Genomic DNA, 13,496 nt, shown 5'->3' on the forward strand with positions numbered 1-13,496 from the left:
TATTGGCTTAGAGGTTAATAACTGCGCATCGGTTATTTGGAGGGCATTGTGAAAAATCTAAACATTTTGCCTTTGGAACCGAGGAATATCCCGAGGGCGCAGCCCCGAGGATATTCCGAGGTCCAAAGCAAAATGTTTAGATTTTTCACAATGCCAGACATACTAACAATGCAAAGTTATTAACCTCATTCATCTTTCGTCACTTTGATCTTTTAACTTTACAAAATAACACAAAATCTTCCTCAAAAGTGGTTGTAAAAATAAACAATTCTTACATATTCCCTTTCCCAAAATCGATCAGGCTAAAACAAAACGACCAATAACAAAAGTGCGTATCAGAATCTGTGCAAATATGGTAGCGAGCGATCCAAATACGGCAGCCAGCGCGCGCGCCGTTCGTTGGACGCACAATACGGCGCACGCAGAAGTCAATTGTGTGCGACATTGGAACAATTACGCATTTTGCGGTCAATTGTGAGATATTAATGACCTCGATTTGCGTTCGCGTTTTCACAAATAATAAAATATGATTGGATCGCACGCATCGCGTTTATTAATGAGGTTATGAATAAACTACAGTCAATGTCTACAGTTTGAGAAGTATCTCTTAATTGGCTAAGTCTACACTTTTCTACAGTTCATGTCTACAGTTTTGAGATATATCTCCTGAATGGAGCTCCTGATTGGTTTAATTTTAAAATAAATACGGTTCATGTCTATAGTTTTGAGAGGTATCTCCTGATTGGCTAAAGGTCTACAGTTTATCTGGTATATCCAGATTGGCTAAAAGTCTACAGTTCATCTCTACAGTATTGATAGCTCCTGCTTGGCTAAAGGTCTACACTTTTCTGCAGTTTTGAGAGCTATCTCGATTCTCCTGATAAAATAATGTCTACACTTTTATGTCTACAGTTTTGAGACGTATCTTCTGATTGGCTAAAAGACTACAGTTTTCTGCAGACATGTCTATAGTTTTGAGAGGTATCTCTTGATTGTATTCTACAGTCAATGTCTACAGTTTTGGTATCTCTTGATTGGCTAAAGGTCTACACTTTTCTGCAGTTTTGAGAGCTCTCACGATTATCCTGATTAGTTAAAAGTCTACACAGTTTTGAGAGGTATCGTCTGATTGGCTAAGTCTACACTTTTCTATACAGTTCATGTCTACAGTTTTGAAAGGTATCTCATGATTGGCTAAATGTTTACAGTTTTCTACAGTTTATGTCTGCAGTTTTGAGAGGTATCTCTTGATTGGCTAAAAGTCTAGTTTTCTACAATCAATATCTACAGCTTTGAGAAGTATTACCTTCTGATTGGCTAAAAGTCTACATTTTTTACAGTTCATGTCTACAGTTTCCCTGATTGGCTAAAAGCACGGTTTTCTACAGTTTACATATTTACAGTTTTGAGAGGTATCTCCTGATTGGCTAAAAGTGTTTTCTTCAGTCAATGTGTGCAGTTTTGAGATATATCCGGATTTTTTATATAGTTCACATGTCTACAGTTTTGGAATATCCAGATTGGCTAAAAGTCTACAATTTTCTACAGTTCATTTCTGCAGTTTTGAGAGGTATATCTCCTGATTGGTTAAAGTCTACACTTTTCTATAGTTCATTTCTGCAGTTTTGAAAAGTATATCCAGATTGAATAAAAGTCTACAATTTTCTACATTTCATGTCTGCAGTTTTGAGAAGTATCTTCTGATTGGCTAAAGTCTACAGTTTTTTACAGTTCATGTCTACAGTTTTCCTGATTGGCTAAAAGCATGGTTTTCTACAGTTCACATATCTACAGTTTTGAAAGGTATCTCCTGATTGGCTAAAAGTCTGACGTTCTCTACAGTCAATGTCTACAGTTTTGAGATATATCCAAAATTTTTCTATAGTTCACATGTCTACAGTTTTGGGATATCCTGATTGGTTAAAAGTTTACAGTTTTCTACAGTTCATGTCTGCAGTTTTGAGAAGTATATCCTAATTGGCTAAAAGTCTACAGTTTTTTACAATTCATGTCTACAGTGTTGAGAGGTATATCCAGATTGGCTAAAAGTCTACACTTTCTACAGTTCATGTCTACAGTTTTTAGAAGTATCTCCTGATTGGCTAAAAGTCTACAGTTTTTTACAATTCATGTTTACAGTTTTGAGAGTTATTTCCTGATTCGCTTAAAGTCTACAATTTAGTTCACATATCTACAGTTTTGAAAGGTATCTCCTGATTGGCGTAAAGTCTACATTATTTATACAGTTCATGTCTATAGTTTTGAAAGGTATCTCTTGATTGGCTAAAAGTCTACAGTTCTCTACAGTAAATGTCTACAGTTTTGAGAGATATCTCCTGATTGGCTAAAAGTCTACACTTTTCTATAGTTCACATGTCTACAGTTTTTAGATATCCTGATTGGCTAAAAGTCTACAGTTCTCTACAGTAAATGTCTATAGTTTTGAGAGGTATTTCCATATTGGCTTTAAATCTATACTTTTCTATAGTTCACATGTCTACAGTTTTCAGATATCCAGATTGGCTAAAAGTCTACAGTTTTCTACAGTTTATATCTACAGTTTTGATAGCTCCTACTTGGCTAAATGTCTACACTTTTCTACAATTTTGAGAGCTATCTGCTGATGAGCTAAAGTCTACACTTTTCTACCGTTCATGTCAGTTTTGAGAGGTAGGCCTATATCTCCTGATTGGTTAAAAGTCTACACTTTTCTACAGTTCATTTCTGCAGTTTTTGATTGGCTAAAAGTCGACAGTTCTCTACAGTTAATGTCTACAGTTTTGAGAGATATCTCCTGATTGGCTAAAAGTCTACAGTTTTCTATAGTTCACATGTCTACAGTTTTGAGAGATATCCTGATTGGTTAAAAGTCTACACTTTTCTACAGTTTATGTCTGCAGTTTTGAGAGGTATCTCATAATTGGCTTAACGTTTACAGTTTTCTACAGTCAATATCTACAGTTTTGAGAGCTCTCTATACTGATTTGCTAAAAGTCTTCAGTTTTCTACATATGTCTACAGTTTTTAGAGGTACCGGTATACCCTGATTGGCTTAAAATCTGCACTTTTCTATAGTTCACATGTTTTGAGAGGTACGGTACTCGTTGATTGGCTAAAAGTTGGCTATATTGTTCTACAGTTCATGTCTACAGTTTTGAGAAGTATCACTTGCTTGGCTGAAAGACTACAGTTTTCTACAGTTCATTTAGTTTTCTACAGTTCATGTCTACACGTTTGATTGAGAGATATCTCCAGAATGAGTCTCAGTTTTCTACACTAAGTTAATGTCTACAATTTTGAGAGGATTCTCCTGATTGGCTAAAAGTCTACCGTTTTCTACAGTTCATGTCTACAGTTTAAAGAGGTTTAGACTAGATTGGCTAAGAGTCTACACTTTCTACAGTTCACATGTCTACAGTTTTGACGAGTAGGCCAGTGATTTATTAAAAGTCTACAGATTCTACAGTTCATGTTTACAGTTTTGGGAGGTATCTTCTGATTGGTTAAAAGTCTAAAGTTTTCTACAGTTCTTGTCTATACAGTTTTATCTCTAGATTGGCTAAAAGTCTACACTTTCTACAGTTCACATTTTCCGGGTCACATGTCTACAGTTTTGAGAAGTATAGTCCTGATTGGCTATAAAGTCTACAATTTTCTACAGTTCATGTCTACAGTTTTGAGAGGTTTCTCCTGATTGGCTAAAAGTCTACATTTGTCTACAGTTTATTTGTACAGTTTTGAGAGGTAACTCCTGATTGGCTAAAAGTCTACAGTTTCTACAATTGTCTACACTTTGACAAATCAGATTGCACCACAGAAATCGTTTTTTCTAGCACGTACCCAGTATCGCGGTACTACAATAATGATCAAACATGGGTGCCTCGAACCGGAATAGGAGGGTTATTGCTTTTTTAAAAACCAAAAAAAATATATATATATTTAGAGGAGTCATAGACAATTGAGTGATCCGAGTATGAGTGATCATAGCTAGGCCTACAATTTATCCAGGGCTTTTGTAAATAAATTGGCCTGTAATCCGATTTCCTCTTGTTCATTTTGGTGATGTGTGCCCTTGAATTCTCGATGAAAAAGGCTTCCGAATTCAGAGGACACACACACATCGTCATTTCTCCTTCGCAGTAGTAAGCTTACTGCTGTTGTTGTAAAAATATAAAACGCACATTGCACATACTTGTTGGCCTACTATAATATTGAGACATGGAGTCTTTGAAATTCATCCTGCTGCTTTTTTTTCATCACGATATCACCATTTCCAGCTCGGGGAAGGAAAGTGCATTTGGTGAATGTGGTAAGCTTAAAAAATACAAGTCACAACATTGACTGTGTCAGTGATGTCAGTGTTAATGTCATGATGTCGTCACTTTATCTAAACCGTACCAGTACTTGTTTAATTATAGTAGGAATTCCAATTGAATGAACACAGCTTTCAGCAGCTGTAATTGATGAATCGTGATCGTATATCACGTACATTGCAAACTACTAGTACTAGTACTACAACGCAAAATGCTTTTAACCAATCACGAGTGTGTTGGCATGGACGGTTGGATTCATGTCCGCATTACTCATGCACAGTCGCACACGCTGGCGTACATCGCGCAGTGAAAGCTGCGTTCATTCAATTGGAATTCCTACTAGCTACTCGAGGGAGGGGGTAAAAAGTTACGTACGCTTTGTACGTATAAAGTGAAAATGGCAAAAAATATGGACGGACCCTAACAAAACAGATAAATGACACATCTGTTTTACCCGGTTTTTGAAGTTTATGTTGGGAACTAATGTTTAATATGACACTTTGATTGATGTGGTCTTGTTTAAAATTGTGTTAGCTCCATTATGATACTAGTACCGCATAAATTTGATAGATTGCTGACGCTGCATCCATTGGTTGATTTGGCTGTTCCATCTTGCGCCCTCGGACACAAAGGGGGACACTTACCGTTGTACTCAATGGAGGAAATTACAAAACATATCATGAAATAAATACCTCTTGGTGAAACAATTCAAAAAGTTATTAGGCCCTTCGCACTTGATTATTAGTTTCCTGTTTACCGCCCGCGTCCAAAATTGAAAATCTCAAAATAATTAGTTATTTTATTTTTATTTCCAATTTTCTCCTTTAAAATAACTTTCAACTACTTCTACTTGACATTTTCTGACTTTAATAATATCAACAATAATGATGAATGAACAAAGAGTACAACTCCACCTTCACTTATTTATAAAATCAAATATTGTTGTGAAATAATTAAATGCCCGCCCTTGTCAAAACGCAGTCGATAGTTGCTTGTAATAGTTCAAACCAAATAAAGAAAATAAAAGATAATTAATAATTAATAATTAAAAGTCACCTCGTCCCTTTTTCAAAATCTTAAACAGGAAACTAATAATCAAGTGCGAAGGGCCTTATCAGGGTACTAAACTAGTTCACCACGTAAACTTGTATGGCTCAAAATTCGGAACCGCTCGCAATTAAGTTTACTACTTTCTGTGTTTTGTTGACGTTTTAATGATCCCCGATTTCCGGTCGATTATTTTAGCTGTGTCATGTCACGTGCATGACGCTAGTGGGTACCAGCCAAACTTCAGAAAAAAATTCACGATCGCCGATAACGATGTGATATGGGACTTACATAGGATTACACAGAGATATTTCTTGCCAAAATTTGACCATTTCTAGGTAGCTTGGCCCTACTTTGTCTGCGTTATATGAAAAAGGACAGTCTTAAGTAAGTATGTGCAACGCTTTTGATGTTTTGGGAGACTGGGAGGGATCAGAACAAAAAAATGATGGAGCCTATTCTTGACTGTGTAATATTCCTTCAACCAGCTGCCGTGCGGTAACAGTCTTATACGATGGACAGATAGTATCAGTTTGTGAATGAGGACATCGTATAAGTTCCTTGTACTAGGACTAAACGGAAGGAAAGCAAATTGGTGCGGAGAAAATTGACTAGAAGTGAAAGGCCCTGTACAAACCAATAGGGATTTTATGTCCCCTTTGACAGGTCTACATGTACGTGAGAAATGGGTTAAGTGCACTGGATAGAACAACCCCGACCAAGCTCAAGTGTCGGCTACACAAATTCAATATGGACTGCGAGGTAAAAAACAGTGCGCAGTGCGCCGTGTCATATTGGCTCCCAATCTCCTAGCATGTTGTGCGGATAAACTTACTGGGGACCATCACGATCTTCCGCTACGCGTGTTAAGTGTTTCAAGGCTACTTATTGTCCAACTTTATAGTGGAGAGTTGTGTGCCGTTCAAAAATTTCAGTATGATACATGTATAATCAGTCGATGTCTGTGCTGACAAAACTAAGTTGGACATGGACACAGGGGGGTCTTTTCTGTTCTTCGCCCCCAAAGGGGAGGGAATAATTTTACCCCTTTGGGGAAGAATTTTGTGTTTTGAAGAAGAAAAAACGTAGCTGAAAAAAGAAGAAAATCAACAGGATTCAAGGACCATTAGAATAAAATGAACAAATTTGGGGAAAAGTCTATTTAACCGAAGCATGTATTATTATGTTTTATGGCTATTCTTGGGATGAAATAGATGGTCACTGGCTGGCAGTGACTGCCTTTCAGGGACGTGAATTTATCAAGTGTCATTTAGGGAAGAATTATAACTCTAGCATTAGCATAGCAATCCCTTGCTTGGCTTTTACCCATTCCCATTCCAAAAATAATTATTTGGAGAGAAACCAGGGAATGCTTTAACATATAACAGGGAAGAGTTGGGTCAGTAATTCTTCCCTGCCTGGGCAATAGTGACTAGTGGCCATACCAGAGTCTTAGCCAGAAATCAGAAACCACCCATCCAATTTATACCAAAATTTGACCCTCAAATATACAAATGTAAAACAACTTGAATATACCCATTGAAAGGGTCACTGGGTTCAAATATGTCCTGATTTGGCCTACATGTATGTCACTTTGAATTAGTCCCAAGTTCATATACCCTTAAAATCATCTGTTATGTAAAATCCATTAAATATACCCGTCTAAAATTAGATTAGCCCATCTTAAAGACCGGCAGGCGTATGGCTGGCTAAGACCTAGTCCGAATAATCAGACCCAGAACAAAATATTCTGACATGATCCTGTTCTGGGTCTGAACTGTTTGTATTCGAAATCTTGATGGCAAAGTGGACAAAAGAAGCACATGGTCCTACTTCACAGTTTTTTAATCCCCTATTCATGTTGCGTGAATCACTCTATTGTGGACCATCCTTTTGATACTTGAGTATTTGGACAAGCGGAACAGTTTTGACAGACCCTTTGTCTACCTCTCTGTTTGTAAACAAACGAGGAGCCCCGAATAGGAAAGTCAGCGTAATAGTACGGCACTTGCTAAGACCTTGGATACTATAGAAAATAATTCACACAAAGATTAATGGAGCTGGTTCCTCCTTTGCATATTTCATACTAAATTTATTTTATTTTCAGTTTGGACACCCATCTATCTAGGTAAGCATTTGGGATTCTAAAGGAAGACAAAACTACCAATTAGCAAACTTAACACTCACAGCTCTAAATATAAACTTGTCCAAGTTTGTCTTCCCTTTTTAACCTCTGCTTAAGATCCAAATCCTTTCAAGATTAAATACTTCCCTAGATGCAATATAGTTCAGTGACATAGTTCAGTGACAATCTCCAAACTCTGCTACAGAAGAATTTTAATTCCAATGCTATAAATCATGGGTATGAGTCACCACATCACAAGAGCTGAAAACAGCTTGCAAAAAGCTGTAATTTGGGAAGATCCTATACTTATGTACCAAGAGCTAGTGTGTACCAGTAGAGAAAAAGCTGAAAATCAAAACAAAAAAAGCTGTCAAACTCTCACACCACTGAAAATAATAAATCACAGTCCTGGAAATAATAAAGAGCCTAGGTGTCTGACAGTCCTGAGCCTAGGTGTCTGGCAGTCTGACAGTCCTGAGCCTAGGTGTCTGGCAGTCTGAGTCTGTCTTCCCTTATTCATTAGATGCAATGGTTCAGTGTCCAGACTGTACAACGGAAGAGTTTGATGTTTGTAGGGGAAACAAACAATTAACTCGCAATTAGGCTAACAGTTAGTATAAAAAGTTCCTGGGTCTGACAAATACTCACCTATATTAATACGATATATCACAAGAAGGAAGCGTCTTGCCATAGCAGCTTATAATAACTTAAATCAAGTTTTCAAAAACAAGAATGTAATGCTCAAAAACAAACTGAGAATTTTCAACACGTACGTAGAAGTCGTAGAAAGTATCTTCTTGTACAACAGCGAACTATGGACAATAAAAAAATCAATCAGGAAGAAATTGACACTTTCCAAAGATCTCTCCTGAGAAGGCTATTAGACATCAATTGGCCAAAGAAAATTTCAAATCAAGAACTTTACGAGAAAACCAAGGAAACAAAATGGAGTAATAAAATCAAGAAAAGGCGGCTCCTTTGGTTAGGACACCTCCTGAGACTACCTGATGATACCCCAGCAAAGCAAGCTCTTCAAGAATACTGAGCGACACGTAAAACAACCAAGAGGAAACCAAAAACTATGTGGATATCGGCAATTCAAAACTGAAAGAAATCAAAGAAGACTTAACCATAAAAGAAAGCAACTGAACTTTAGAGAGAAAGACCTACCTGGAATAACTTTATTGATGGCGCTATGTCAAACTACTGACGAGAAGCGTTTATGATGATGATGATGATATTAAGTCAGGGAAGGGAGGGAACAAGAAAAATAAAAAAAGTACATGTATGCAGATAGCAACTAGCATAAAAGTTTCCCTTTTGGGTTCATTTTTGTGGGGTTCCAGATAGAGTTGGGCGACTAAGTCGCCAATAGTCGTTAGTCGCGACTATTACTGATAGTCGCGACTACGACTATTGAAAACCAAAAGTCGACTAATGCAAGTATATTTTTGTGTTAAAAAATTACTTTAAAAGTGCCAGTTATTTGCACCAAAACCAACCAAATACTAACATATAAACTGCGAAAAATGTTAGTCATTGTCTTACCAATAGTAACACTAACCAACAAGTAATCATAATGTCCATAAATCATCATTATATTGGTGTTATTGACTTGTTGTCGAACTACTTTCCCACAAGATAAAAGCCGTTAAAAAACTCAAATTACTTAGAACTGTCGAACATCTCATTATGATTATAATTTATGCAGCGATAACAGGTGTAGCAGCGTCATAGCGTGCATGTACAGACCCAGGTTGGGTGTTTGTACCAACTACTGAAGGTATGAGATTATTTCAACTTTGGAAAGAAACAGCGAGAACTTCCGAGAAGTGTTTTCCGAAAGGGAAAATTTAGGAAAATATTATTAGATTAGAAGTACTTTTCACGTAATTTCAAAAAGCTATGCTTATTGTGGTAACAGAATATTTAGAAAGCAACAGGAAAATAAACAAATTAGCTGACAAACAGTCGTAATGTTGCAATGCCACCCTGTAGCGACAAATGCAGTAGTCTAGATGAGGTCAGGTGGCGTGGGTCGGAGGTGAAAGTTAATCGTACATGCACGATGCAACACGTTCATGAGCATACCATGGAAAATATGCACTGCCGTGCGGCATGTTTACATATTTTCATGCACAGCAAAACATGGAAACGAGCGAAGATCGCTATTGGAATATTGAAGGTTTGAGAAATTATATGAAGTTTCTTGTGCTGTTGCTGGAAAGTGGCAAGTGAATTTAATTGAACAGAAAAGTTAGGCCTATATTACAGCATTTTACAGTCAAATATTTGCATCGCATAAGCGTGCGATACAGTGTAGCAATTTGTATTGCAACAGTGCTGGTTTGTGTAGCAAACTGTGATGCGATACCCGGCAATCACGGGTCCTGTAATCATGCATTATAAATACTAAATTGCCACCACTATTTCACCTGATTTTTCAGTCCAATTTTAACCAACGATAGTCGCGACTATAGTCGTAGTCGCGACTATTTGCTGTCGACTAGGAAAAAAGTGATAGTCGCCCAACTCTAGTTCCAGATGGGGAAGAATCTGAGGAAGGATGTGACACACCGCGGTAGGGTGAGGGAATAATTTAGAAGGAAGAATAGACACCCCTGCGTGGACAACTAATTTATACCAGTAGATGAAATTTTAATAGTGCATTTTTGAAAGTTGCAAAGTAAAAGGAGCATACATATATCGAGCTGCAGAGGTAACATCAGCCCTCGAATTAACCCACTGCCGTAGCCCTCAAAATATGTCCTTTACCCAAGGCAGTCACTTGCCTTGCCTTCTAATTAAGTTGCCGTCGGTGCCCCAGCCCTGCCCCTTCATTATAAAATCATCTATCTATGTTTGTGTGTGTTTTCTTCACTGTTGAGAAATTGCCTTGGTGCCCTTCTCAAATTTTCAGCAGTTGCCCTCTTGAAATATTACAAACTGCCGTGCTGCCTTGCCATTTCAGTGAAAATCCAAGGCAATTATCAACTTGCCCTAAAAAAGTTGCCGTGCCCCTTCAGATCCTTATTTGAGGGCTGGGTGACATGCAGAACATGCCCATGACAAAGCCCAAAATGAGCACTGGTAATATTGATCGCACAATGCCCACTACATATACTGATACAGCATTTAAAATTAACAACCATGTTACACTCTGTACGGGAACTTAGGATAGTCAAACAGGGGCTCGTCATAGGCATGAGCATGGTCATGCCTACAGTTTTCAGCACATTTCTTCAGCGGTCTGCCAATTTGGTGCAGTTTATAGTGTATGAGAAGTAGGGTTCTGATTGGCTTATTTTTCTATCGTAATAGTTAAACAACGGTTGCAGCTCTTTATTCAAAATCTCGGATTTTGACAAAACTACAGCACCTAAAAGTCTTGATTTTTGCAGCGTATGTTAGTTTAATAGATACATTACGGTCGTATAAAAGCAGAATTTTGAAAAATATTGAGGGCATCCTCCAGGGGTCGAAAAAATAAAAAAGTTACCACTATTGCAATTTTTCCTTGAGCTGAATATCACAAAATTGTGCATGTAAAACCCCTCAAAATCAAGGTCCTTAGCAAATGTTATACATGGCTTTAATTTCGAAAAGGGAGTAAGTGCGGGTATAATACAGTCAGTCGTGAGCACGCTCAAACGCTGCTCTGTGTGAAAGTAAATATGCATAACAACCAGTGCGCGTAATGCTCCGTGGCCAATTATGCATACTAATTAGCTCATGACATTCCCTGTTTGAAGAGCTCTCATTTCTTTGTTTTAACACGAAAAATTACGAAACTTTCAAATTATCATGCCAACCCAATGAACTTGCACGTTGCGAAAAAAGAAGTAGATCCAAGTTTATTTGGATGAATAAATATCGTGTGTTTTGAACTAGCACATTTCAGTACAAATGTCGGAAAAAACACAGTATTAAATTCCATTTTTCTGCGTAATTGAAATAACACATTCAGTATAATTCAAAAATCTGACCGATACAAAGGTTTTGAATACAAATACCTCGAAAAATCCGTACGAATTGGCGTAAATCGACCAGGAGGTAGACACTTTTTTTTTTTGTAAAATGAGGTTCGAGAACAATCAGTCCATGACATTTCCCTGTTTGAAGAGTTCTAATTTCTTTATTTTAACACGAAAAATTATCACTCTCTCAAATTAGCATTCCAAACTAGTGAACTTGCATGTCACAAAAAAAGAAGGAAATCAAAGATTATTTAGATGAAAAATAAACGTGTGTTTTGAACTAAACAATTTCAGTAAAAAGTTGGGAAAAAAGCATCATACTTAATCTTAATTTTGTATTTGTAATTTAAATAACACAATCGTAAAAATCACAAACATGAAAGATAAAACGGTTTTGTACACAAATGCCACGAAAATGTTGTACAAATTGACATAAATCACCCGGGAGGTAGACAGTTATCGGCGAAGATGAAATGAGCTTTGAAAATATTCAGGTTTTTTAAAACTTTTTGTTTACTTATTTATGCTGTGGCGAACTTAAACGCGTATCACACTGTACACCACTTGCATAAGCGCGAGCGTCACGCCAAAGTTAACCCCAAGCGCCCGGTAGCTTGTATTTGTGTTAGGCGCGTACAACCCGAATGTTGATTGATAGGTGACGCAAAAAATACCATGAGAAAGGCCTACAATTCGGTAAAACTCGCATTTTTTCATTATTTTTGAAGAACAATTTAGACACTTAATCTAAATAACACATACCTATAAATATACCAAACAAAGCGGAATTATGTGAACTACGTGAAAATGAAGTCAAAAAAGTTCATGATTAGGTAAATCGGAGGGGAGGTAGACGAATGTCGCCTAAGGTTTTCAATTTGGAAAAATTGAACAAAAAGTTAGTGTCATTTAAATGATCAAAAACAACAAAAATAAAGCAAACTTGGTCTCGTTTTTTGTCACAGAATTAAATATACATGCCTCCTTAGCAATTTAGAAGCAATTTTGAAATGTTTTTCAGAAAACAGATGACAGTATATACCTTATCTTTCAGGTCAGCCAGTGCTGAGCGTGTTTTTGTCTAAATTATTGTACACAGATTGCGAGCGAGAAACCATGAGATTCTTCGAGATCCTCATTTCACAACTAGCCGATTCAGCTCATTAGCGACCGTGCTCACGACTGACTGTAATGCTTTCTTTCCTTTTGCAATGTTGTTTTACTGGATATCCTTTTTTATGAATGTACTGGCCAAGAGCATCATTATAGGTTGTTAGGAATAAAAGTTTGCGCCATTTGCGCCCGCAAACATCTGCATGCAGATGTTAAGTACGGTACCAGTAATTCAAATCGGAAGTGAATTTAAATCTGACTGATAAATTTAGATTGAGGACTATCACATCCCACAATGAAGGCTGATGACATTTAAGCACAAATAACCATGACATCATTACCACAGGCAATTTCGGCGCAGGAATTTTGAATATGGTCATTTTCACGGTAAAGGGTGTAACTTTTGATTTTTAGGGTCAAAATTTCAAACCACTTAAATATGTTTCTGTTTACTGTAATCATGCATAGAAGCAACTTAAATTCCAGTAAAATAGTGTTTCAAGGCTTAAACCTTTTGATTTCTGATAAAAAATTGACATTTCAATAACATTTTGGTTAAAATCTAAGAAAAAATGTATTTTACATAAGCTCAGAAAATTATGACATGAAAGCTGGAATACATGTGAAATCCCATTCCAAAGTAAGTCAACAGATATAAGTTAAATTTTATACCATGTTTTGCTATGTTTGTAATTGCAATTTTGAAAATTTTTAACATCAAGGGTCATTTGCAATGGAAATTTCCCAACCTTAAACATATTTTTTAAGTTTTAATTGGGTTCCTAAAATAATTTAAATGTCTAACTTCATGTACAAATACTACTTGATGAAAGGAACCTCCCAGCCAAGTTTCACAGAAATTGGAGTTATTTTTTAGAATTGGCAATTCAAGCGATTTGTGTTTCGGAGGCTTCAGTTAAC

At 36.9% G+C, this 13,496-nt stretch overlaps 1 protein-coding gene across 1 annotated transcript in view; it reads left to right on the top strand.

Annotated features, from left to right (window-relative positions):
• The first annotated feature begins 3,982 nt into the window (after positions 1-3,982).
• LOC140165762 (lysosomal acid phosphatase-like) overlaps positions 3,983-13,496 on the top strand; it is a 54,633-nt gene continuing 45,119 nt past the window's right edge. The window contains exon 1 of the mRNA XM_072189085.1: positions 3,983-4,309. The gene's annotated coding sequence lies outside the window, so the exon portion shown is untranslated. The remainder of the gene's footprint in view (positions 4,310-13,496) is intronic.

The sequence above is a fragment of the Amphiura filiformis genome, chromosome 12, assembly GCF_039555335.1.
Source record: "Amphiura filiformis chromosome 12, Afil_fr2py, whole genome shotgun sequence".
NCBI lineage: Eukaryota > Metazoa > Echinodermata > Ophiuroidea > Amphilepidida > Amphiuridae > Amphiura > Amphiura filiformis.